The following is a 26,377-nucleotide window of genomic DNA, read 5'->3' on the forward strand; positions in this document are numbered from 1 at the left end:
TTTTCCATGGGGACAGACGACACTCTAGCGGACAACATTACTAAAGGATTATTGGAAACGTGACAGGTAGACTCTTAAGGACTAATTTGTGGCATTTTTGAGGGAGGAATTTGGCCGGAAGATTTTCTGAGATATTTGTTTGTTCCTATCCCAAATAAAGGAGTGTCGGTATCATGTGAAGACTACAGAAAAATAAGTTTGACTTTGCACTCGGCTAAAGTTGTTCTCAGCATCATCAACAAAAGGATAGAAAATAGGGCAAATGATTACTTGGGGGATGATCAGTTTGGGTTCAAGAAGGGGAGAGGCACACGCGATGACATTGCAGTAACGAGATCACTAATCGCGGGGAATATAGAATACAATCAGGACGTATATGCCCGTTTCGAAAAGGCATTCGTCTGAGTGAATTGGGTAGAAATGATTGATGTTTTGCAGACAATAGGAGTAGGTTTGAGAGATAAAACAATGGGCAAACGAGGAAATGGCCTGATGTAAGGCTGCACTTCGTTAGTAGAGGCAATGGAATGCGTCGTAGTGCCTTTGGGAATAAGAAAATCCTCCCTAATCCGGTAGAATACGGAATAATCATAATTTAGAAGTAATTATCTTATAATTGTACGCCTAATAGTTTCTTTAGTACTTATTGTGCCTTTCAGTTTCAGTTCTGGTGTTATCATGAAGAAGAAATTCCCTCAGGTTCTTGAAAATGGTTATTGGCTAATCGGGTGCTGCCATCGTTGTGAGATTTTGTCATTACTTTTAACAATTCTGGAATGAACATTTTTTTCTTTGCTTGATACAGAACGACCTCGGAGGGTTGAATGTCTGATCTTAGGGGTGAGTCGGCAGATTAACACTTGCGAGTAGCATATAATGAAATCGGAGATCAATCGGATTTGTTGCCGCAAATCGCCGCTAAACTCCACGATACTAATGCTGTTGTAAATATCGGTTTGTTAAATCGTGGCCTGTTGTTACTCGGAGAGAATAAATGGCGGATATCCGCTGCAGCACCGTGCCCTGCCGGGCTGTGGTTTCGACTCCTAAATCGCACATTTTTTCACACGGGGCATCGGAGGCCCCTGGTTTTAGGTTTAAACAGCTGTGAGTGGCCAGTTTCGTTTTACATGTTCCTGTGCTGACCCATCAAAAGGATTGGGAACGGGAGAACGGGCGTGGGAATGAACGTTTCAGGGAATCGGGAAGTTCTGAGAAGCACAACCTACGTTTCGAACGAGAGTCCAGTCTTCCCATTCCCTCCGAATGAACCTCCATGACATTGTAACTTTTGGCCGTCACTTGGTGGAATACGGTGATTTTCACCTAGAAACTGAATCTATTGGTAGAATCCTCGCGATATTTTTCACTCACCTTTCCAAATTTAGAAATGGAAAATGAATGACCTAAGGGTAAGCTGGATCTTTGAATTTAAGACCCCGTGCGTGCTCCGAAGAGAGTTGTTTTACCGCGAGGAAAGTTAAACTTGAGATATATTTTTATTCATGGACTTTTTTTCCCGATAGTTGGGGCAATTCCCATTTAAGAATTTGGCTTTCCATCATTTTTATGTCCTCGGGTGCGTTTTAACCCGACGTCGAATGAACCACCCTTCTTCGATGGTTACAACCTTCTAAAATATAATGACTCTAAACCAATAATACGAGAGGGAAAGGGAATGAAATGGAGCGGCGTTTATTTTTGGATTCAGGAAATACAGGGATTATCAGCCGTCGCTGTGGGAGGGAATAAAGGAAATGGGGTGCTTGTGTGCGTGCGTGTTTGCGTGTGTGGTGCCAGCGGTGGCTCCTCTGGGGAATGTGGGAGTTTGTCGAGGGAGGCAAAGGGTGTTGGCCAAAGGGGGAGGTCAGGACTGGTCGCAAATGGGCGTGTGTGTGCCGGGAGAGAGCGGAGTGTTCCAAGGCTCGTGCTCTAGCAGGGGCGGGGCGGGGGGAGAGAACGGAGGGACAAAGAGAGATATTATGTGTGGGAAGTTAACAAATAGAGATTTATAATGCGAGCGACCAACGAGCCAACCACGCAAACGAGGCACGAGAGAGAGAGAGGCCTCCGTGGCGAAGGCGAAAGACCACACTTTGTCATAGCTGGGGGAGGGGGGCAACTCTCGCAAACCCAACGCAGAGAGGAGATGGCCTCCCTCCCAATGGAGCGGAGCACTCAACCCCCTCCCTCCCTCCCTCCTTTCCACCCCCGCCTCCGACTCCCTCCCACAGAAGAGGGCGTAGATCTTCATCAGCCTGGGCGTGCGAGAGAGGGGGCGATGAGCATTTGCCGGGGGGGGGGCCCTTTCCACGGTCAGTGCAAGACGGCGGTCCTCCTCCACCAACGGGTGCGGTGGGCAGGGGCGGCAGGGCCTGGAAAGGCCGGGAAGGGGCAGAATTATAGGAATGGGTGCGTGATGAGGGCTTGGGGGGCGTAGTTTGCGGAAGAGCCGTGAGAAGAGGAAGGGGTCGGGAGTTTCTCTCGAGGGCCGGCAATTACCGGGGGAGGTCCGAAGGAGGGGGGGCCGTGCTAAAGGAAGATCTGAGCATTAACTTTACCAAACTGGCAAGGATATCCCGGGTGATTTTCCTCTCCTCGCAGGTAGGTCATCAAAATGAAACTGCAGTAACGGAGTAACCGATGCATCGCAGAAGACAGTAGGACGCACTTCAAATGTATTATTAAATTTTTTTTTATTTTTAGCAGTTATTAATTGAAAGAAGTTATAGTAAAAACAGCACAATAGTTTCTAGTAATCCCACGGAGATGAGAAAAAACATCGCGCCTAATAGTAAGCGTGAAAATAACGCTTAGAAGGTTGCTATTTGTTTTATTTTCATAAGAAATTTGAAAAAGAAACTTTAACGATATAATTTGTGGATGAATGCAATTTATTAAAGACTAACGGAATGGATTTAAGCACTAAACAACGTAGAATGGAATAAACCGGCGAGCCAAAGTGTTGCGATGAACAAAAAAGGCAATCTCTCACTTCTGCAGTGCTTTTAATACCATGTAATTGAGTTCTCTAAATGGGTTGACTGGTGCTTTGGGCATTTTACACCTCCAGCTCAACTTATTGCAATCCAGTTAATTGCGGAACTAGATCAGAGCCAGATGTGGGATTCTGAGCCGTGACGTAGCATTCACCCAACGAGAGTGCCCTCCAGGGAAAGAATAGTAACGCCAGCACGTCTCCACTCCAGAGGCCATTCCAGAAAAACTAAAAAATGGCGCATCATCTCTGTGGGAGATGGACAGTGGTGCAAGCCCCCAAGTGTGCAAGAGCACCACGAATACTTCCTTCGTCGCGAAGGCGATTTGAGGACGAGTGCTGCCTCCGAGGCGTGGTTGGCGACATCTATGAACGGAATTTGAGAGCTCCCTGCACATATCCTGGTTTGTGTTAATTTATGGAACTACAAGTGCCTCGTTTCTAAATTGAATTTTGCAGGAGCCCGTCGCCGCCGCATGGAGGGCTTTTGTGCCATTTGAGCTGATTTACAGTTCATATTATTGCATCCATTCGAATAAATTATGTCAAAATATGTGGGAAGCATTGTGATACCAAATTTTAACTGAGAAAGTTTGTCTATAATTCGTTTTTTTTTTAATTTTCAACTCGATACTCTGATTGCCTTGCAATTTTGAGGTACTTTTTTTTTAATTGTCGCTTATTGCCATTTAACTCTTACGTGCTTTGTTTTCGGTTCTATAATTTTTTCCCGAGTTCTCTTCGTCTCTTTCTCAATAGGGTTAGGCATCTTATGTTTAGCGGGGCGAGAGTGAGTCATTTTTTTATTCTTTAAGCATTAATTTTCAAAATATTTTGCGATATAACTTCGAAAAATTCCATAAACCTACTGTAAGAATTTTAGAAACAATCTAAAATTTATTAACAATAAAATTATGGATTCTAAGGCATTCTAAACAGTGCGGTACATCGCGGCATATTAACTGAACATTTGGACATGAGAAAGCCGTGTGCAAGATGATGGGTGCCGCGTTTGTTCACAATCAAGCAAAACCAGTGTCGTGAAGATGTTTCAATGGAGTGTTAAGCAAAGTTTCACAACAACAAAGCAGAATATTTGCGCCGTTTTCATGACCATGGATGAAACATTGGTCCATTACTTCAAATCAAATCAACAATAAAAACAATGGATTCAAAAGGAAAAACCACCTCCAAAGAAGGCGAACACCGTTTCATCTGCAGGCAAGGTCATGGCGTCGGTTTTTTGGGATGCCCGTGGGATACTTTGCGTTAACTATCTTAAAAAAGGAAAAACTATCAACGGCGAGTATTACGCGAACTCATCGCAGCGCTTGAGCGAAGAAATCAAGCAAAAGCGGCGGCATTTGGCTAAGAAGGAAGTGTTGTTTCATCAAGACAAAGCAGCACCAGCTCATGAATCCGTTGTTGGCACGGATCGCGTGCTTCGTTAGATTTTCTATGAGGAACGACGGGGCGGTGCGCGAGAGGGCGCGGCAGACCACCCCTCTCTCCACCGTCCCTCGGCCGGGTTCCATCGACGGCGGAGGCCGCTCAACGGGAGTGTGAATTACTCGAGGCCCAGCCTCCTCATTTCCTATGGTCGCGAGCAGCTAAATGAAAATAGAACATAACTAATCAAAGTTCCATACCTCCGGAGAGGAAATCTGCGTGGTGGGTGTTGACAACGGTTGTCAACACAAATGCCCGGATGTTTCGCGAGCACGGGACTTGAGTCCGCATCGACTTTTGCAAATAGCTTAATATCCTTCCCCGTGGAGCGTCCTCGGTTGAAGAGCCCAATTAGGAGCCATCGCCCTGTGCGTATACACGAGTAGGCACTCGAATTTATAAACGCTGGCTATTCCCAATGATGGAGCAAATGACCGCGCTTGGGCCAAGAACCAGCGACGCAGCCCATGAATGGGTCCGCACTCCGATTCGTTCATGCCCAGAAAGAGCGGGTGACAGAGGAATCATGGGAAGGGCGCGAACGGCAGGAAACCGAAAAAGCACACTCTGTAGAGGTAAAAAAAATAAATGAGCGAAGGAAATCAAGGAAGACACTTTTGAGCGCTTGTTTGTGTTGGGTATTTAAAAAGGGGAACCCAAGACTGAAATCACATCAAAAAGGTAACTGCACAACTTTATATTATTTTAAATAAGGACTTGAATGAACAAATTTCAACAAAGGGCTATCATTTATGTGAATTTCATTTCTATCTTCTAACGGAATTTAGAACTTGTGAGTAGCTCTCCTGAAGGAGTAGTTTTCCATAAACAGAAATACGATAACACGGTTTACTGTTTACGTGCGGTGGATTTCAGTTGCTTTTCAGTTTATAGTGAATAGATTTGCCTATTCAAACCTCTTCACAGTGACAAAATACACACGGTTTACTTTTCATAAATTGTTTACACACCGTTTTTACTTTTTTTTTTAACTATGGCATTTCTAATTTGTTTTACAAATTTCCCGAATCTGGAAACTACGTAGCAGAGTCCGGCTTTCCTGAAGGTCTTCAACCTTCAGAGTGAGGTAATGTTCCGCATATGCTGATCTTGCCTCCAGTAATAAAAATACCCTCGGCCACACGTCCTTCATTGTTATCAACTTCCTGGCCCGGAGGACCACCCCCCAGCCCCCTTACACTCCCGACTTGACTCCTTGCGACTATTTTAGTTCCCCCGACTTAAGAGAGAGCTGAAAGGAAAGCATTGGAGAGAGACCGTGAAAACATCCCAAATCATGTTACGACGTTCCTGAGAGAGATTCCCGTCGAGAGGAGTTTCAGGGTTCCTTCCAGGCGTGGCGGATACGTCTCCGCAAGTGTATTATCGATGCATGGGGAGAGTATTTTGTAAAATGTTCAGCATTTGTACAAGTACGATCACTAACTCTATTGTTCCCAGAGAATCCGCATTACTTTTACAGTGGACCCTGTATAGATTAAGTGCGTTCTATAAACTAATCATTCAACATTTAATGCAAAACTATTTCGTTCAAATACTCAAAGGAATGAATGCATTAGAACTGACGTCTAATGACGGCTCCGTGAATTTCAAAATGTCATCGTTTGAGATTGGACGAATCGAGGCGTCACCATTTTCTGATTTTAATGCGAAAGTGAATTCCCACGGGTGCCGATTTCTGGTTACCGACGACACCACCGAGAAATTCTTCGAAAAAAATCATGAGGGGTTGCCCCATTACCCCCCCACCCCCCCGAAGGACTGCGCAGGGGAAGAACACCACATAGGAGAGGAGGCCTGGCCCTGCCCCAAGTTTGTTTGCAATCCTCCCGAGCACTTCCACGCCGGACGGCATCGAGGAGAGAGAGGGGGGTTGCCGCCACCCCTTTCCTTCCCCTCCCCTCTTCTCCCCCCGCCGGCTGCACCGTATCCCTTAGCAGGGACATCCATAACTCTCCTTCCCACTTGGCTACTGCCAGGGCCCGCGCCCCACGGCGGCGTCGTTATAACCGCCATATTCAGCCCACTATGGAATGGCTCCTCGGGCGACTGTAAATCCAGGGGCGCGTGGCCAGGGGCCTACGGGTGGGTGGGGGGCGTGGGGGGTGCGGAGGAGGAATGAGGGGCGAATACCTGAGGGGAGGCACGGAGAAAGGGAATACCCCAGCCTCCCTCCTCGATGGGGCATCGCGCGCCTAATTGGCCAGAGCACCGAAATTGCATTTTGGGGCGACGATACGTAGAGTACCTGCACTCTCGCTATCGTGTTACTTAAAGGAACAGCATAATGAACGTGTCAAGGAGAACTGAGATTGAGGATTAAGCATACTACTGGGAAAAAGCCGTTTCTTTTAGCCGTTTTGCCAACAAACAGGAGCTTCGCACTGTTACCGATGACCTAAGAATGGGAAAAATTTCACATACACGACGCGACCTACCAGAGAATCTATTGAGCTTTGGTGTTCACGTAGAAGAATTAATTATGCCACCGCATATTACATTGGTAGGCGAGAGCATGGGATGCGTAGAAAACTGGCCTCCCAGATAGACAAGGGAATAAGGAATTCCCGGCGCAATTGGCGACCATAGCCGTACAAAACATATCATGAGACAGTTCCAACTACCCGAAAATGAAATGCTAAAAACCTAATGCTCATATGCAATAAATCCATGTATCACTCTAACGGCTGGTGACCTACTAACCACTCCAACACGCGCCGGGTTCACATTCATTGGTAATTCTTACAAGGTCCGTCCCAAAAGTAGCATGACTTATATGTTTCCCGGATAAACGGACGGAGTAGGTTGAGGGAATGTGTTATCTGGAATAACTGAAAAGCAGACGCTTATCCCGGTAAGTTAGGGCGTTAAGGGTATTTATACAATATTAGGTTTAATTATACAGGATTACCTCACATATAGGTTAGGTAAACGCTCATTATTTCTTTACTTTGGAAGCGGGGGCTATAAAATGAGCTTGAAGCCAATCATGTAGCATATCTGCAATTATCAATACCTTACGAGTCTGCTACCTAATGCCCCCCTAATATAATAATTCAATGCATTTCTTCCTTCAATCACACGCGGTAAGAGCCTTGTGACTATCTCCCACTAAGCGCGATGACAGCCTTCGTTGTATCAATGATAAAAAGGAAATATGTTGAGCAAAACTGCTTGGTCATGTCAGGTCGTCACCTTGCGGGCGTCAAAAATGTAGTAAAGCATTCCGAGGACTCAGTGTCATAAATGGGAAATAGTTATCACACCACAGAGATAAGAAAAGGCGGCGGTAAAAATGCTTTATCAGGAAAGCGAGCACTAGGGCCTTCCTTAGGATGAAACAGAGCACGGGCGATAAGATGAATCCTCTAGGAGCAAGCAGTGAGCGGAGCGTGGTGGCCTCATGGCCGGCGGCGTGCAATGTCTCACAAGGGACTCTTAAGATGTTTCCTTTTGAGTGAAGACGACTGCTCATGACTTAATTGGCGGGGTAATGAAGGACGATCTACTCGTAAGCAATGAGAGAAGTCATCATTTCCATCACAATCAATAATAAAGGCAATCGCAATTACTTTAACTCAACGCATTAGATCATCCAAATATCTAGTTAATCAGAATAAAGAAGAAACATTGTCATACTTGAATCATTTTGATATAAAGTGGATACTAAAATAAACCTATGAAGTTAAACGTTTTAGAATCTTACACATATGGACAAGAATAAAGAAAGCTGGGGGATGATTTTGAAGATTCGGATTTAAGGAACATTCAAGGCTTTAAAGACGAAGTCTGCTTTCTTTACGGGAATCAAAATAAAAAGGAATATTTATTTTTCTAGAAAACTCCCGAGAACGAGCGAAAGCATTCAGACAGCAATTGGAGACGATATTATTGACTGAAATCGGTGAAAATGAAGCATTATATTTCAGGAAATTTCTTTTGGAAAGAAATAAATTTTATTAATTTTTTTGAGGTACGTTACACAAGCGTCGCGTCAAAGATACCTGCTCACCAGCTCTTCTTTTTTTTTTGGGAGAGAAATGAGAATAATTTCATTTTGCGTATTGTGTAGGAAAATTGCATTACTGTGTAACAACCCACTTGCATGTTCAATTAAGAAAAGAAAATTATGATGAGGAATCGATTATTTATCGCTGGCGAAATTACAAATCAGAGAGTGGGGTCTCATCAATCTGTCAGCATGAATCATTTGAACAGGGAAATCCGAGAATGCATAGCGCAGTCGCAGGTTTAACGTTTGGCAAACCTTCCGAAGACGACCACTCGAATATGACTCGATGAGTCGAGACATGGATACAAGCATAGATAAAATCGATCGATTTTGTCGATAGATAAAAATCTATCGACAAAATATGATCAAAAACCAATGATAAAATCCAAAAAATCTACCGGGATGTAGAGCGTGCGCAAATGCTCCAACCCTAGCAACGCCTCGCAGGAGTAATTACCTGAACCGTCTTCATATGTTGGCTGAATTGGTCACCCGGGATTAAAATCCTCATCAGTGCGACTCCCAAGCACAACTGTAAATACCTCGTATTGAATTTATTGAAAGAAAGCATTTTTAAAAGGAATGAAGCAATTACTATCGTAAGGTAATCCTAAAGTGAGATGTTAGCTGATTCTAAATTACCAAAGGTTTTTCAACTGGCGATTTGCCATTTACCAATTTAATGATAGGTACATACGTATAACGGCATTAACTCCATGTAACGCCAAAACATACGAGTATCCAACTGCAAAATATATCAATTCTTGGAATAAATCCTGCCAACACATAGAGTCATGTGATCTTCACGCCAATGAGATGCCAATGATGCAAATGTTCAATCCAAAGTCGATTTCAGTGAATTGAGTAAAACCTCAATTTAATAATGCGATACGAAGAATTATTAGGCAATTTTTTAGTCTAAGAAACGAAAATCCGAAACATCTCACGCATGTTCAGGCAATGGCTTCCCTTTTCTATTTAAGGAAGTCAATTAGAATACATTATTAATATAGTTACGAATTGTCTTTGTCCGCAATGTTTTCATAAATACACAGGTTTGGAATAGAACAAACTGCTGGCGCAAGTAAGGAAAGGCGATATATTTCCATTTATCTCACCGGGAACCGGCAAAAGAAGGAAACCAGCACTCTATTCGGACTACATAAAACCGGCAATGGAGAAACTAGATGGTCCAGATGTCGTCAGGTAAGTTATGCTAATAGCAGCCAGTACGGGTGACCGTCAAAAGTTAACAATAATCGCAGTATTCGTTCATGCTGGACTTCACACGCGAGTGAATATTCAGTGGATTAGTTTACAAATAAAAGCCAAAGACGTTCCCATTAAGGTGAATATTATTTGTTTTAATGAACTAGGGTAAAGGTTCGTTAGAAGGGAGCAGTCGGAAGTCCCGGTGCGCCTTGAGAAGCGGCGGTTTGTGGATCTAAAGAGCGGCGCTGACCTCAAGCGGAATGCCTGGGGGCTAGGGCGGGGGGGGGGGGGGCGATCAACCGAGCGACCAAGTGAATTTTTCACCAAGCGATTAAGATAGTATATCCGATTAAATTACATCAAAGGAGAGAGAGAGAGAGAGAGAGAGAGAGAGAGAGAGAGAGAGAGAGAGGGAGAGAATTCACACGTCTCCCACTGATGCTCATCGAAAGATCTTTGTGCCGTCCAAATTACGTCAGCACTTGAACATGTCACATCCATTTTCTTTTTCAAAGAAAAAGACATTTATTTCACAAACGGAGCTCAAGTGCTCCATTCCTTAAAAAAGCTCACCATTTTCCGTATAAATTCGCGCATCGACTTCATTTCTTTAGTGTGAAACGCATTACTCTACTTCTGATCCAAGTACCTCAAAGCTGAACATGCTTTAATTTAAGGTTGAAGCTGAACATGCTTCCATCATTTAATTTAAGGCTAAAAAATTTAAGTAAAAGCCCTGTTAACATCTCTTCAATTTCAACTTGACATTTGCCCCGGGGATTATTTGGTATTTTAAGGATTTTTAACAAATTTAAAACCAACTTTTTATTGAACATTACGTCCTTATAAAGAACGAAAGAAATGAAGAAAAGATAGGATAGGGACAATGCTATCTTTGCAATAATAAGATATAAACAAGAACAAGAAAGAATCAGGAAAGGATAAAGAATATGTTTGAGGATGAGAAAGGAACAACGGACACTGTCTAATTGAGGATCAAAGCAAAATAACCCAATGATAAGATGCGACACTGAGCCATCTTTTAAATAAACACATCGATCAATTTTCCTGATCGGATGTATCTAACATTTTCCGTTTGAGGCAACGCAGCCTCCTTCCGCCATCTGCCTACTGCACGAATCACTGTGGTGCGGCATCGCTCAGACGCCACTCAAACCTTTGTTGCGCACCCTTAAAAAAATCGACGCGCAAACTAGCATATGCTCATCAAGAGATAATTTTATTTAACGCGGGAAATTATCACCTATATTCGAGTTACGATTATATTTGGCTATGAGCCCACTTCATGCCTAATGGTGCCATTGGCATGGATGTATATCAATTCGCACACTCGATGAAGACAACTGCTTATTGGTTCAACATGGCCGGATACTTTTAATGCCCGGGCCCGAAAATTCACCGATGACATTTCTGATTCTTGCGAACATAACGCAGAAAGCCCGTAAAAAGATCACGCCATAGCATCTTCCAAGTTTACGTGCATCCCAGAAAATATCAAACGACGGGACATCTCTTTGAAGCCCGGGGAATCGACTTTCAAGGTCTCATTGTCGAGTGTTCCTATCTTTGATCTCGTAAAGGCCTCCCAGTTGCTATCCTCATTTTGCATAGCACTGTTTGCTTGTGATCACCTCGTGATGCAGCGCTCTGGTACTGTTGTCACGCCCTTAAGACGACACACGACTCTGTGAGGCCAATAGATATTAAGACAATGCATGCACAGTGTGGAAGTACTCCATTCTCAAATAAGGGAAACATCTTGAAAGGTATAATGTTGCCTTGGGCGAATATCGAGAAGAGAGAGAGAAAGTAATACGTGCGTGTGGCAGGGCGAGGCAGGGGAATGAAACGCCCGATATACGGTGGGAGTGGACACAACATGCATTCAACTGATGAAGGAGACCTTGAACCCCTTCATTCATAAATTGTTAATAACACCCAGAGATCGGTGAACTTAATAAGAATAGCGTTTATTGCCAAGCGTGTATGATCAGCAGAGAAATGGAATTTGAGAGAAAGAGAAATGGAAATGAAACATATTAAAAGATATTTTCAAGAAACGTGTAGTTAACACATAAACATGGCTAATAAAGCGGTAAAAACTTTATCGTGGAAAAAATAAATTAAACGAATATCATTGATACCGAAAATGTAATTTTGAAACGCTAGCATTATACATACTTCTTCGCTTAGAAACTAGCCCTATCCAATAATATTATTATTTTGACTGAAATTATAGTATTATCGCACATGTATTAACAAGGGATCCAAATATTTTGCCTCGCTAATAAACTGGGTTGAATAAAACTGCCTTTTAAATGGCACCACTTCACCGATTGGGGTGTCGCCAATACAAGAGATGAGCTCCTGCAAAAGTCCATTCAAAGATTGATTTTGCTTGGAAATCTGGTCTGAGAATCTATCAGAAAGAATTTTTATGATTCTCACGCGGTTTCGTAATGCGGTAAACGGCGTGCTAGGATTTCTTTCTAGCAGTTCTGACCAATGGTAGGGGTTCACTATAGCCTATATTCTAAACTCTATAGTCAAGTACTATATTACATGCGTTGTAGGTGGTGGTAAAGGAATGCGGAGATTCTTTCGGTGGGAGAATTGTAACTGGAAACTATAGGACCTATATATATATATATATATATATATATATATATATATATATATATATATATATATATATATATATATATATATATATAATGATGATTACAAAGATGGATGAGCGGCGAAAATGGAAGAATGTAAATACAGAATTAGGCAATATTAAGTACAAAGAATTAAACAATAAATTGAGGCGGGCAACAAATAAAGCAAAAGAAGCATGGTGGAAGACGCAGTGCGAGGATATGGAATGTCTGCAGAGGAAGGGTGAAATCGGTGCGCTGTACAGTAAAATTAAATCGTTATCGGGAAGTAAGAAAGGGAGATCAACGATAGCAGTTAGAGATAAGGCGGGTAAGAAAATAGTCGACGCAGGAAAGATCCAAAAGAGATGGATGGTATATATAGAAGAACTGTAGAGTAAAGAACTTAGACCAATAAAGTTAGACACAGAAAAGGGACAAGACGTAGAGGAAGATAGCTTAGGTCCAGGCATACTAGACAATGAGATAGAAAGGGCATTAAGGGAGATGAAACTAAATAAGGCCGTGGGGGTAGATAACATTCCCGTAAAACTTTTAAAATGCTTAGGAAAATGTGGGAGGAAGAGGCTATATGGGCTGATCCGTAGTATGTATGAGGAGGGAATCTGGCCGGAAGACTTTGAGAGATCAGTTTTAGTTCCTATTCCGAAAAAGGTAAAGGCCACGTCATGTGAGGACTATAGGACAATAGGTTTGATATCTCATGCAGCTAAAGTTGTTCTTAGGATCATAAACGAAAGGATAGAGAGTAGGGCAAATGATTACTTAGGGGATGATCAGTTTGGATTTAGGAAGGGGAGAGGTACGCGTGATGCCATTGCAGTAATGAGATTATAAATCGAGAGGAATATAGAGCACAACCAGGAGGTATTTGCCTGTTTCGTAAATTTCGAAAAAGCGTTTGATAGAGTGAATTGGGAAAAACTAATGAGTATATTGCAGAAAATAGGAATAGATTGGAGGGAAAGGAGGCGAATCCGCAACCTGTACATGTCTCAGACTGCTCAGGTGCGAGTGGGGACCGGGGAGTCCGGATGGGCAGTGTTAGGAAGGGGTGTAAGGCAGGGTTGCCCATTATCACCGTTGCTGTTCAACCTGTATGTAGAGGAAATGATTAAAGAGGCATGGGAAGAACTGGAGGTAGGAATGAAAGTGGGCGAGGAATTCTTAAAATCAGTTAGTTTTGCTGATGACCAAGCTTTAGTTTGTCAGTCAGCCAAGGGGCTGCAAGCATTGCTGAGTGAATTGGAAATTCAGTGCGACAGGTATGGCATGAGAATCAATATTAATAGAACAAAGGTTGTGCGATTTTCTAGAAAGAAAAAGGCTAAGCTTAACATTAAAATAGGAGGGCAAAAACTAGAGCAGGTAGAAAAGTTAACGTATCTCGGTAGTGTTTTGGACCAACACGGTCAATGTAGTAGCGACGCAAGGAGAAGAATTGCGCTAGGCAAAGAGGCTTTCACAAGGAGGAGGGAGTTGATGACAGGGACGTTGAGTAAGGATGTTAAGAAAAGACTCGTAAAAACTTTGATATGGAGCGTAGTTATGTGTGGCTATGGAAACGTGGTCATTGCAGCAGGAGGATAGACGTAGACCGGAGGTTTTTGAAATGTGGCTGTGGAGAAGAATGGAGAAGGTGAAATGGACAGAGAAGAAAACAAATGAGGAAGTACTTGGTATGGTGGGCGAAGAGATGGGTTTGTTGGGAGAAATCCTATGGAGGCTGGAAAAGTGGATGAAGGGGGTGTTGACCGGCAGTGGGATGTTGAAGACTTTAATAGAGGGGAGAATGTTAGGCAAACGAGGAAAGGGAAGGACCAGGATAGGGATGTTGCACGGGATGAAGGGAGGAAGGAAGTACTCAGCTCTTTACCATCCTCCATGTTTTCCTCTACCGCCTGTTTGTACTCCTTCCTTTTCGAACCATGTAATGCTTCTACAGTCCATTTTCTAACTCGCCGCCCCTGCCTTATCTTTTTGAAACGTACGCTACATTTCATAAAAACTAAATTGCAGCCAGAGTCCACATCAGCTCCCGGGAAGTTGTAGAAATTGACCACACTGTTCCTAAACCTGTGTCTAACCAGAATATAATTTAGCTGATACCTTTCTGAGTCACCTGGCATTTTCCATGTATACCTGCGTCTTTTGTGGTGTTTAAACCAAGTGTTGGTGATGACTAACCGCTGTCTTCTACAGAACTGAATTGCTTTCTCCCTGCAGTCATTCCTCGTGCCCAAACCGTAGTCCCCCATCTCATCACCATCTCTTCCTTCGCCTACCGTCGCATTCCAATCGCCCATAACAATCAAATGTTTCCCTGCAGGAACACACGCGATTATGTCTTCTAGATGTTCGGATATTCTATCGATCTCTTGCTCTTTATGGTTGCTCGGTGGCATGTATACCTGAATAATAACCAAGTTCGTCGGTTCTGTTTTTATCTCCAGTAGTGATAGTCTATGCTGCTTGTTCAATGTTGACTATGCCTCTTTCTACCTTTTCATTCATTATATACCGTTGGTTAGCTCTTGTCCCCTCTGCTGTATATCAATCTATAACCACCACTCCATTAATCTCTGTTATCTTTCCATCTTTACTCGCATAGACCTTAAATATCTATAGTTCATCTTTCCTATTCCTTCTATCTCTCGCTTAATATTTTCTATTTTCCCTGTCCTCGAAACTATCCTTACATTCCAAGTTCTTATTTTAGCTTACTTTTGTCTTCTTTTTCTGCGTTTGCTGCCTTCCTGCTGTCGGTTTTCTTTTGCAAGGCTTTCTTTTTTCCATTGACGACCGTGGAAGCCATACCTCTCCCGCTGCCGGGCGCGACACCATCCCGATTGGGCCGAGTCCTCTAGTTGCCAGGACCCACATTCTCTGTATTGTCCATTATGTAAATCTTGGGAATGACATTTGAGGTGGTTTCCCATTGCCTTCCTCAATAGTGTTTTTAACTTGACACCACCACTCAATGGCCGCCCCACTGGGGTCAGATGCCATTGCAGCCGCCTCATTGAGGAACTGACGCTGCGTGGACTACCTTTCGTCTGGCTCCTAACCTTCGACCTATCTGGCATGGGTGACCCTACCAGGACCAATTATTATTACTCCCGCCAGCACAACTCCAGAGGTCATCGGAACGCACAAGCCCTTCCACCACGTCAAGGTTATTGTCCATGGGAGGGAGGATATGTGTGGTGTGCATATATATATATATATGTATAGATGTAAACGTGCTAAACTGCGCTTCTTCCCGTTAATGTATATAAATATATTAAAGAGAAGGAGCGCTAGAGTTGCTAAGAGGGTGAGTCCGGGAGGACGGTGGAGGCTGAGGGAGGGGGCGCTCACGGGTGCCCTCAAGTAAAATGGCGGTCCACGAAGAGATGAAGCGATGTACGTCGTACCTATAGGAGCGGATTGGTGGTGGGGGGGGGTGCTTTTGAGGGTTGGGGAGGGCCATGAATGTGGACGAGGGGGGTGGGGGTTGAGCAAGGTTTACTCGGTCTCCCCTCCCTCCTGCCTGCGACCCGGCTGACCAATTCGTGTGCACAGCTTTATCTTTATGTTCGAGGCCCAGAATGTCCCTCCCACTTATCATGCGATAAAGTCAGATTCATAGCTTCCTTCTGCCTCCTCAACCCTCCGGCCCGCAGGACCCGCCCCGCCGACCGAATCCCCACCTGCACCAAACTTACTCCCACCACCTGCAAACACATATTGCCGTGTGATGCATGGGGCACATACACGCGTCCGTACATTAAGGCCTCCGCACACTTTTCCCTTCGACCGCTGACCGGGTCATCCATTGAGCATCTAATGCCCATGACCCCGGCACGCACCCTGCTGGAAAAGAAGTCTGTGGGGCAATGGAGTACGCGCGTGGATTTTAATTATTACAGACGGTACATCTTAGAACACATTTTAATAGAAAGTGCATTATTGTCTCCATCCACATTCAATTAAAGACGCACGTTTTTCAAATACGTGAATTTCGCAAGTCCGTGGGAGAGCATCACGCGTTGACGTGATGCATTGCTACTAAGCGACGAATCGGCTGAAAAACGAAATGGTTTTGCGAATAACCATTACCAGCACCAGATTAGGAAATTAGGAATGTTATTATTTTCTCGATTCCTAGGAAATATTTTTAATTGCTCGATTTTACGACTCGAATTAAAGTCAATATGAAATCAAATAAATGTAAACCATTTGAATTACGCGAAAATTTCCCGGCGGAATGGCAGGGGACGTTCGAATGAGGGCAGAGAAAAAACTTTGCTATTCCACGTAAAAAGGTTTAAATTATTGCACGGCCATTGTTTCAATGCTGCGCATCATCACCGCGCATGCTCATGTTAAGTTTATCAAGAATTTGAATACTCATCGAGGAGTCCTGGGCTCCAATCCCGGTTTATGCCTGAAATCCAGCTAGGACACCGAATTGACGTTAGAGGAAGTATGGTCTGTGGCGCCCTCATGCGTCGAGTTTTTGATTGCGCAAGCACGTTTTGATCAATGGGAGAGAGACGTGACTGCTAATGGAATTGCATTAAGGTGTCGTTCTTATGGTTTGCTGGGAGAATGAAGGAGGGTATGAAATATCGCGAGGCGAGAAATCCAGGGTTCACCGAAAATCAGACATAATCAGTCAATGGACGTCCACGTTGGCCTTACATGAATTCCCCACTGGCCATGGACTGAAAGAATGTTTACGAATACCAGTGCAGGTTTGTGAAAGTGAGTTTTGGAGTAGCAGTATGGAGTTCCCCCTTCTCATGGTTTAGTGAATTCGCCGCCCTTATTGGCAACGGCGTGATAAACGTGCCAGACTCCGGATAATTCCGATTTGTGTTAAGACTGAATAAATATTAACTTCCGAATGAAAAGGCCGGAGCGTTTGGGGTCGCCCCATTACTCCAGCTTACGAACGTGTCACCTTATGCTCCGGCGCTGCTATGTGTTTTCAAGTGTGCTTGCGAAGCAAGATGCACGCGGTTCCCAAGAGAGACCAACATTTCCCCTCGGATTTATTGCCAAGAATATCGTTCGCAAACAAGCGCGCTTCGATCGCAAATAAAGCATCCGAAACGTCCGATGACTACTTTATTTAAAAAAAAAAGGCCAAAGTGCCTTAAGTCCTTTATATTCCCGGAATCCGGTCTCTCCACGTAGCGACATAATTCACAGTTTCACTGCTGGGAGGCGTTGCTGTTGCGGTTAAGCAGAAACTGCTTATTTTTGTCCCCTCTCTCACCTCCATCCCGAGGATTTCGTTCCCGGAATTTGTTGTTTCCGATAAAGTCTAACTGCGCGCGGATCCCTTATTCCTGTAAGTGAGCATGAATGCTGGGAAAATAATCCTTCTCCGCGCGATTTGTGACGAAATATGTATGTGTTATCTTCGAGGGAGGCCATGCGTCTTTCTTTCGGATGTAATCCGCGCCCTGGAAACGGCGTGCGCTGGAGTGCCGAAGCAGGGAACGAACGAATATTGCTTTCGCAGAGAGCGCTGTAAACGAGAAGATGGATATCGGATAGGATTTTGATCGCAATGCACAGAGTCTCCTTCATTCATTATATTTTCTGAGAATAAATAACATTAAACACGATGACATTAATATGAAGGGAATGACATATAATGCACGGTTTGAAAGTTACGTTTCTCGAAATAAAATCAAAAGCGTTTTAGTTGATGAATCTTTAACTGAACTTAAATTATGGTCATAATAAATGCATTGAGAGAAACTGTCTGAATTCTTCACAAAGACGCAAGACGGACGAATTCTAAAAACACATATTTTTTAAAATAGGAAAGACATAATCTATTGCTTAGTGATAAAATTCCTGGATTTCGCTCGTTGAAGCTTCCCTTGAGCTGAGATTATACACAAATATTTTAAAACCTGTTTTCCTCCTTTCATAGTCTCAAATGCTTTAAATTAAAAATCCAACATGTTACCATTAAAACTGGAACGTTCCTTCATGTATTTCTTCGGGAAGACTTAAGCTGAATCATTTATTGAGTTATTAGTAAATTCTTAGCATCAAGGACGATATTTTTTGCACGTCCAGCATTATTCGCGCTAATTTATCTTCTTCTCCCGGACCTCAAGAGAGGCATTTCCATTAGTTTATTCACTCAACAAAGCCAACGAGCACAAAATTATGCCTCTCAATTACTCATTAATCAAATTATTATGACCAACGTAACATTACAAGTCTATATGCTGATTCCCCTAACATATTCTGCCTTTTTTGACGCATTATCACATAGATGAAGATTTAAAGTACAATTCGTTTGGTTATGCAATTTTTAAGGTTTTTGTTAGGCAATTAAATTCACATTGCTAATTTATTCGTATAAAAATATGGAGAAGAAGAAGAAGCAATTAAGCAAATATATGATAAAAAAATGAGCCCGTGGGAAAATCACGCGGGAAGGGATGCGAAACGAAAACTAGGGAAGCTTTTTTGTTTTTCTCATCGACGCAAGTCCGCGGGGCCCATCCGTCAAAAAAATGTGCTCTTTTTTCAGAAAGACTCGCGTCACAGGTAATCAAAGCATCGCGTTCATTTTTTTCTTTTTTTTTGCTTTCGGTGAACATGGATAAATATGGGAAAGTTACAGAAGAAGAAGAATTAAAGGGGAAGTATCATTTGTTTTCACGTGAGTGTTTGTTTTAGGCCGGCGTGTGCGGGTAGGAGGCGAGTGGCGCTCCCCGGAGTCTGCTCCCCGGAGGCCTCCAACCGGAAAGGCGGAAATGGAGAGGGGAGGGAGGGGATGCGGAGGCCACTTTACTTTCTATTCCCGTTTGCAAACCACTTCTGAACTCGCTCGAACGAAAATGATCGCCCTCCCCCGCCAAACTCGCAGGACCCAAAAATAATGAAATAGTCTGTTCTTCCCAAGGGAAACAAAAATGAGGGTTGGTAAAAAAAGGGAGAGAATCCGAACGGTCCCACACACACACACACGCTACATAATCGGACACCTCACGGGAGTAGCGCCACCGCCGGAAAATACGTAGAACTAACTCGACGTCTCGCCGTCACCATAGCGACGGACCCACCCCCTCTCCTCCCCCTCCTCTCCGACGCCGTCACGTTCGACGGGACCGCATTCGGGAGGGCAAGTGCCTTGTTTATTTTTTGTTTAACTCCTTTTTCCTACTTTTTTATTCTTTACTCCGGCCTTTTTTTCCGTTTCCATCACAACGACCTCACCTCCCAAAAACCTTTTACTGATTTTTTCTTCCGGGACTACATCGCTGTTTTTTTAAAAATAGTTTCGACCGAATCCACTCCTCTGCCCTCCCGATTCCTTTTTATACGCCTGACGCGATGACCGCCGTCCGTTCGCCGATCGGCCGGCCCACTGCACGCGGGCAACACCCCGCGTAAACCGCGCCGACCTCAGGGACAGCCAGGGGTGTTCGCCGCGGCGAGTCCGGCGAGGGAGGCCCTGACGCGTCCCATTTCCTTCGACTCCGGACACGAGGAGACAAAGATATCCATCTACTATATATTCACCATCCGACCAATCCCTCCTCCGGCGACAAGTTATTCCCGACTCGGTACTCTCGACTTCCACTTTGGGAGAAAGTTGGCGTCCGCCGGACAATTTGTTCGGCGAAACGACCACGAATGCCAATGATCTCGCGACGTAATTAGCGCACGGCGGGAACGGACCGACTCATTAGGATTTGGGGGGGGGGGGTGCATTGATTACGTATGCATTTGCCTGTAAAGCCTGAAACGATAAGATTGATGGTAACTACACTTATTCGGTGCGAATGGATGGAATCATTGGTGCGGGCTATGGACGTGTGTGGATTCATGACCACCTACACTCGGAAGCAGCAACTTGAAACGAAATTCAATAATAGAAACTCATGCTGCGTGCGAGACACTTCAAAATGGAGTCGTAATGTCAACCCTCCCATGGAGAAGTCATCCGACCTCTTCTGCTTCATTCTTGACGTAAATGACAGAAAGAACGCGTAAATGGTAAAAATGGCTAATATGCCAAAGACCCAATGGTTTACAGAGATATTCATAGTCCTGAGGATAAAGTACAATTATAATATCACCTTAATGGAGTACAATGTTAGTGAGAAACGTACAGATAAGAATTAAACTTAAAGAAGTGAGTAGTGGTGCATTTTTAACATGAGAATCAGTCATCATTCGAGCGCCTTCTGCACAACAAAACCGAAATGGAAAGTGTGGACTCAATGAAATACTTGACCCTCACTGCAGACCTTTCCTAACTGAAACATACTATATGCATGGATTTGTTGGCAAAAGCTAGCAAGAAATTACGATTCATTAGAAGAATATTTGGAAAAAGTGAGAAGAGTGAAAGAGTGATGATGTCGGTTGGATCTCATTTGGAATATGCTGCTAGGCAGTAAATGTAACTCACACTTCAAGTCGATTCGATTGGCGAATCAGATCGAGCGAAGATTGCAAAGAGGAACTAGATTTGTAAATATCTGTAATGATAAACATGATGACGTGTCAAGATTATAAGAGGAATTAGGTTGGCAATCACTCGCGGATCGAAGGTTAACTTGCAGGTTAAATCTCAGGCATAAATTGCAAATTGGTCTTTTAAATGATGATTTTGCTCATATATTGTTAATTCCGTTGCACTGCTACCAGAGAGATAATGGAAGTTAGTTAACAGAGAGAGATCCAGTGCTGGACCACATTCAAGAGGTCATTTTTTCCGTGGATGTTCAGGAATCAGAATAACTGAAAATTCCCACGACAAAAGGTGAATACAACATTTTTAAAGAAGGAAGTTAATGTCGCAGTTGCTTTATCTCAGTCTTACTTATTTGTATATTACTTATCAACAGCTAAACTTGCATGAATAGCGAGGTATTCTGCATTTAGATATGGTATTCCATTCAGCTGTAATTATCATTGCCTCCATTATTTCTAATGTTTTGCGTTTATATTGGCATTTGATTATTTATGAAAAACTTAAGTTTGAAATTTATGATGCTGCACGTCTGGTTGGATGAGGAAAGAGGGAGCATGATTTCATAAAGCAAGTATTTTGCCAAAAGTGAAAACGAAGGACTCTCAAAGGAGGATCTCCTCCGCCCAACGGAATTGATGTGCCACGTGTAAGTACTCCTGAAAGTTTTTATCCGGGTGGGGGGGGGGAGGAGAGTGCCCCCTCTTTGTGGGCTTAACTCCGAGGGTCCCCACACGCAATCCTTATCCACGCCCTTGACCCACGCCCCCCGTTCCCTGCCCCCACCTTCATTCCTCTATGATGAAGTTGGTTGCGATTACAACGAAAAATAGAAAAAACTCCCATCGGTGTTTACTGTTCCTTTATCTGTCTAGGTTCTAAATCTTTATCTGTCTAGGTTCCTAAAATCAGTTCATAAGTTGAATATTACAATTTAGCTGACGCCTTTATGTTGTGTTATGTTGCTGTGTTACTACTGCTACATCTCCCACAGTACCTTGCAATGAAAATAGGAGGGTAGAAACTAGAGCAGGTGGAATAGTTAGCGTGCCTCGGAAGTGTTTTGGACCAACACGTTCCAAGTAGCAGGGACGTAAGGAGAAGAATTGCGCTAGGCAAGGAGGCTTTCATAAGGAGGAGGAAGTTGATGACGGGGACGTTGAGTAAAGATGTTAAGAAAAGACTCGTAAAAACTTTGATTTGGAGCGTAGCTATGTACGGCACGGACACGCGGTCGGTTAAGCAGGAGGATAGACGTAGACTGGAGGCTTTTGAAGTGTGGAGGTAGATGGAGAAAGTGAAATGGACCAAAAGGAAAACCGACGAGGAAGTGCTGGGTGTGGTGGGCGAGGAAAGGGGTTTGTTGGGAGCAATCAAAAAGAAGCAGGAAAAATGGATGCCGAACATTTCGATAGGCGATGGGATATTGAAGACTGTGATGGAGGGGAGAATGTAAGGCAATGCTAGGAATATGAGGGGAAGGAATAGGATGGGGATGCTGGAGGGAATGAGGGGAGGAAGGAAGTATGCGGAGATGAAGAGAGGCTTCATTGTGGAATAGGATGTGGGGCTGTGTTTTGCAGGGTGAGACAAGGGAATTGCCACTGTGCCTTTTGGTGGCTTGCGCCCGTCCAAAACCTCGTACATTAGTCGGTGGATTACTTATGAAAATAATAAGAATAAGCATTCTTTTCGCGAGTTGTTTTACCGATCAACGTATATAAAATTCCTGCGGCATCATTTGCATTGGCAATAAATTCACCGAAGCGTTCCACCCCCACCTTACCGTCCGCGCAAATCCCGCTTGCCATTCCACCGCCGCTCCTTATCCCACCGAACTGAGGGGGGGAGGCGTGCGGGGAACGCAAGTGACCCCGACGGGACACGGCGTCTGCCGCCACCCCGGGTCAACAATTCCCCCTCGACCAATCCGAAAGCCAACCGCGCACACACACACACACACAACACACCGGACGGCCAGACATTGCATCCTTCTGCTGTTTTTGTTCTTTCGCTTTGTTTATTCTGTTGTTTTTTGGCCCCACCACATTGCTCTCTGTTTCCTTCGCCCCACGCCATGTGTGGCGCCACCAGCACCCTCGCCATTCATTCGTCTACGGCGACACACCTGACACCGGGCGGCGTCACAGTGAAGCAGACCGAAGGACAAAGCGCACTTACTCTTGGTGCCTCCGGTTGACCTCACCCGGGCCTCTCCCGGCACGGGACTCGAAACGAGGGGGCGGAAATCCACTCCGGGTCCGGACCGTTACCTGTCTCTTACCAACCCGAGAACGAGCGGGATGCAAATCGCCCGAAATTCGGAAAACAATTGGATCGATGGCGATGCCATGGAGATGGGCTGACAACAGGGGATGGAGATGGGCTGACAACAGGGGATGGAGATGGGCTGACAACAGGGGATCGAGATGGTGCGGGGGCTAACGTACTGGCTTCTCACCCTGAGGGCGCGGGTTCAAATCCCGGCGGTGTTGAATATTTTTCAGAGGTATCTCGATACCTACTTGAGGTGTGCTTTGTGGAGAGCACTTTGAGTGAGTACGCCGTCCGTCGGATGGGACGTTAAGCTGCGGACCCCTCGGCGCCTTTCGTAAAGAGTAGGCAAATGCCGACGCCGGGTTTCTCTCCACCCTTCATCCTTTCCTATCCATGGCATGGAGTATGTGGCATTCCAGGAAATAAGCTGCAATTTACCTGTTAACTTAGCTGAATCAGATTTATACGACAATTGGGAAATATTAAATAAATAGTCTCAAAAAGGAACTTTTTTGAAAGGAATCAAATAGCTCACGGGCCAGCATGCATTTTGAAAATACCACGTTTCTCCTTCTCCATTGCCTTCGGAACTTTCATTCCCATATTCCGGCGGGACTATAAATAATTAAAAAAGAGAGAATCGGCGAACGCATCCGTCATTTCGTCGCGATTAACGAGTGAAACAACAAACGGTGCGTGGGACACGTTGCTCCCGGGCAAAGAGCGCTCAACCAGAGAGGAAAAAAGCGCGAAAAAGAAAAGTTGTAAATCAAGATGGAAACTAGGTCACAAACATATCCATCACGGGAAATTTTTTCGGTGCTTACCGTTTCCGGGGAATATTTGCAAAGGGAACGCGAAAATTTTAGGGAGAGAAAATAAAAGAAATCGTGGTAGAAAAAACAAGAGACGAACGAAAACAAAACACTCGAAACTCGCGCGAGCCAAATGGACGGGAGGAATTTCTCGTCCTTCTTTTTGCACCTTTTGAAGGTTTTTGCGCTTTCACATAAATTACCGAGAGAGAGAGGCATTTCACGAAATGTTCGTCACTCTTTATTTATCACTCCCTCCCCACTCGCTCTCAAATGAGACACCAAACGCGAGGCCGCCCCCTTTTTTTCTTTCTTCGCACGCATTCGCTCCAAATGTTTGGAATCAACGTTCGCCAAATGCTCTCTCCCCCTCTCGCTCTCTGCAAGTCCTGCACTCTGTAAACTGGAATGTTTCCTGGTTGCAGAAGCCTCTTAGCAACAACCAGCAACCCCACCCAAATTACACGCGATAATAGTAAGCTCTTCGTGCCGTCCATCCAATCTCTCATAAAATCTCCCCGGACGGTCTCACCGCTGCCCCATTCATTTGCTAATTTCCCTGCCTGGACCCTGGCAGATTTTAAGGCTTCCTCTTTCGATTCAGCAGAGATGCATTGAAAATGGCAGGCGGCACTCGGGCGTGCAGAGAGAGATGGCCGGGCGGCGGAGGATCGGCCGGGCGAGGGAATCGAACGGCGTCCTCACGTGCACTTGAGCGCCATCTTTGGCCTTGCCTTCAAACAACCAGGTGTGTCACCACGCAATGTCGCAGAAGCAATTAGAAGATTTAGGAACGTCATTTGTACATGAAATAATTATAGAATATTAAGGTAATTATTATCCAACGGCAATCCACTTTCGACATATGAATGTCGTTTTACTACTGAGATAGGGTTTTGCGTGTGATTTAGGACTGCCAGGGTGCTGATTGGTTTTCACAACACAAATATTACCCCTAGAGATGACAACCTACGAGGAGCCATTGCGGCATTTATAAAGGGGCTAATATCACCTGCCAAAAAGGAATTATCATTACCTAAAAGGAAGAAATGCCGTGCATGTTCCCAATATTCTCATGAAATACTTACGGCAAGTGTGGTACAGTGTTTCTAATTCGAGTAATTTTAAAGGCCAGGCTTATTGAATTTGGCTAGTAAGATGTCGATTAGAGCATCTACATAATACCCCGCAAGCCGCCGGAAGGGCGTGACGCGGGGGGAAAGGGGGAGAGCATGAGAGGAATGGCTTCCAAGGATGTTCATTACTCCGACAGCCACTTCCCGAATGGTGACTCGCAGGCGGGATGGTCACTTTGCGGCCGGAATATTTGTTGTTACCACGCTCTTGTAAGGCCTCATTTAGAATACGCATGCAGCGTGTGGGATCCGAGTGAAAAAGGTCTCATTCGCAAAATTGAGAAGGTTCAACGCCGGGCAGCCCGTTTTGTAAAAAATTCCTACGATAAAACGCAAAGCGTCACCGAAATGCTCATGGATTTGGGGTGGGTATCATTGGCTGAGAGACGATTCAATGCAAGATTGAAATTATTAAATAAATTTAGATCCGCATGTTTCAGCACCGAGGTCTCGCAAATTATTCGTACTCCTACATACATTAGTCGCTTGGATCATGCATATAAAATTCGGGAAATAGATGCCAGAACTAGCCGACTCAAGGACTCCTTCTTCCCACGGACGATACGGGATAGCAACTGCAGGGTTATAGATAGCAAAAATTCCACTTGCCACCCTCAGCGTCTAAAAAATAATTAGTTGTATTTAAATGCATGCTCTTCCACTAACCTTATGTGTTTTGCTATAATAACCCATTCTTTCCGAATGTCCTCATTCGTGTTCTGTTCATCTGTTTTTAAGTTTCCCTTTCAATCCCTCGTCCCTCTCCGCGGGGGCAAATTCCTGCTACCTGCAACGTTGGGTCGCATTCCCTGCCTTGTACAGACTCTTTGGGGGTAAGGTGTTTCGTGGTGCATTTTCATTGGTAGTGATGTTTCAATTTCTTTCTTGTTGTGTCCTGGCTTCCGTGTTGTAGGATGGCTTTCGTGCTGCATCATGGGGTGCAGTTTTTTAGTTGTTTTGCGGTATATGTGTTTGCATGAGTATTGGATGAAGGGATTTTTGCATGAGTGTGTGCGCTGCTGTGGGTGTAATTTTCCGTGTTGTTTTTTTGCATGTGGTATTTTTCCTTTTTACGGTTGGTGACCTAACGTCCCCCCCACACGCCCTTGCGGCGGCTTGCGGGGTATTATGTAGATGTAGATATTTAATAATTTTATTTTTATTTTAAAATATAATATTTATTATTCTATTTTTCTAAGTCTCAACATTAAAACTCGAACTTGAGCTCAAATTTTACTCCCGTATTTTAAAGCCTAAACCAAACGGCACGCAACTA

This window comes from Hetaerina americana, unplaced genomic scaffold, assembly GCF_022747635.1.
Source record: "Hetaerina americana unplaced genomic scaffold, ioHetAmer1.1.p SCAF_97, whole genome shotgun sequence".
NCBI lineage: Eukaryota > Metazoa > Arthropoda > Insecta > Odonata > Calopterygidae > Hetaerina > Hetaerina americana.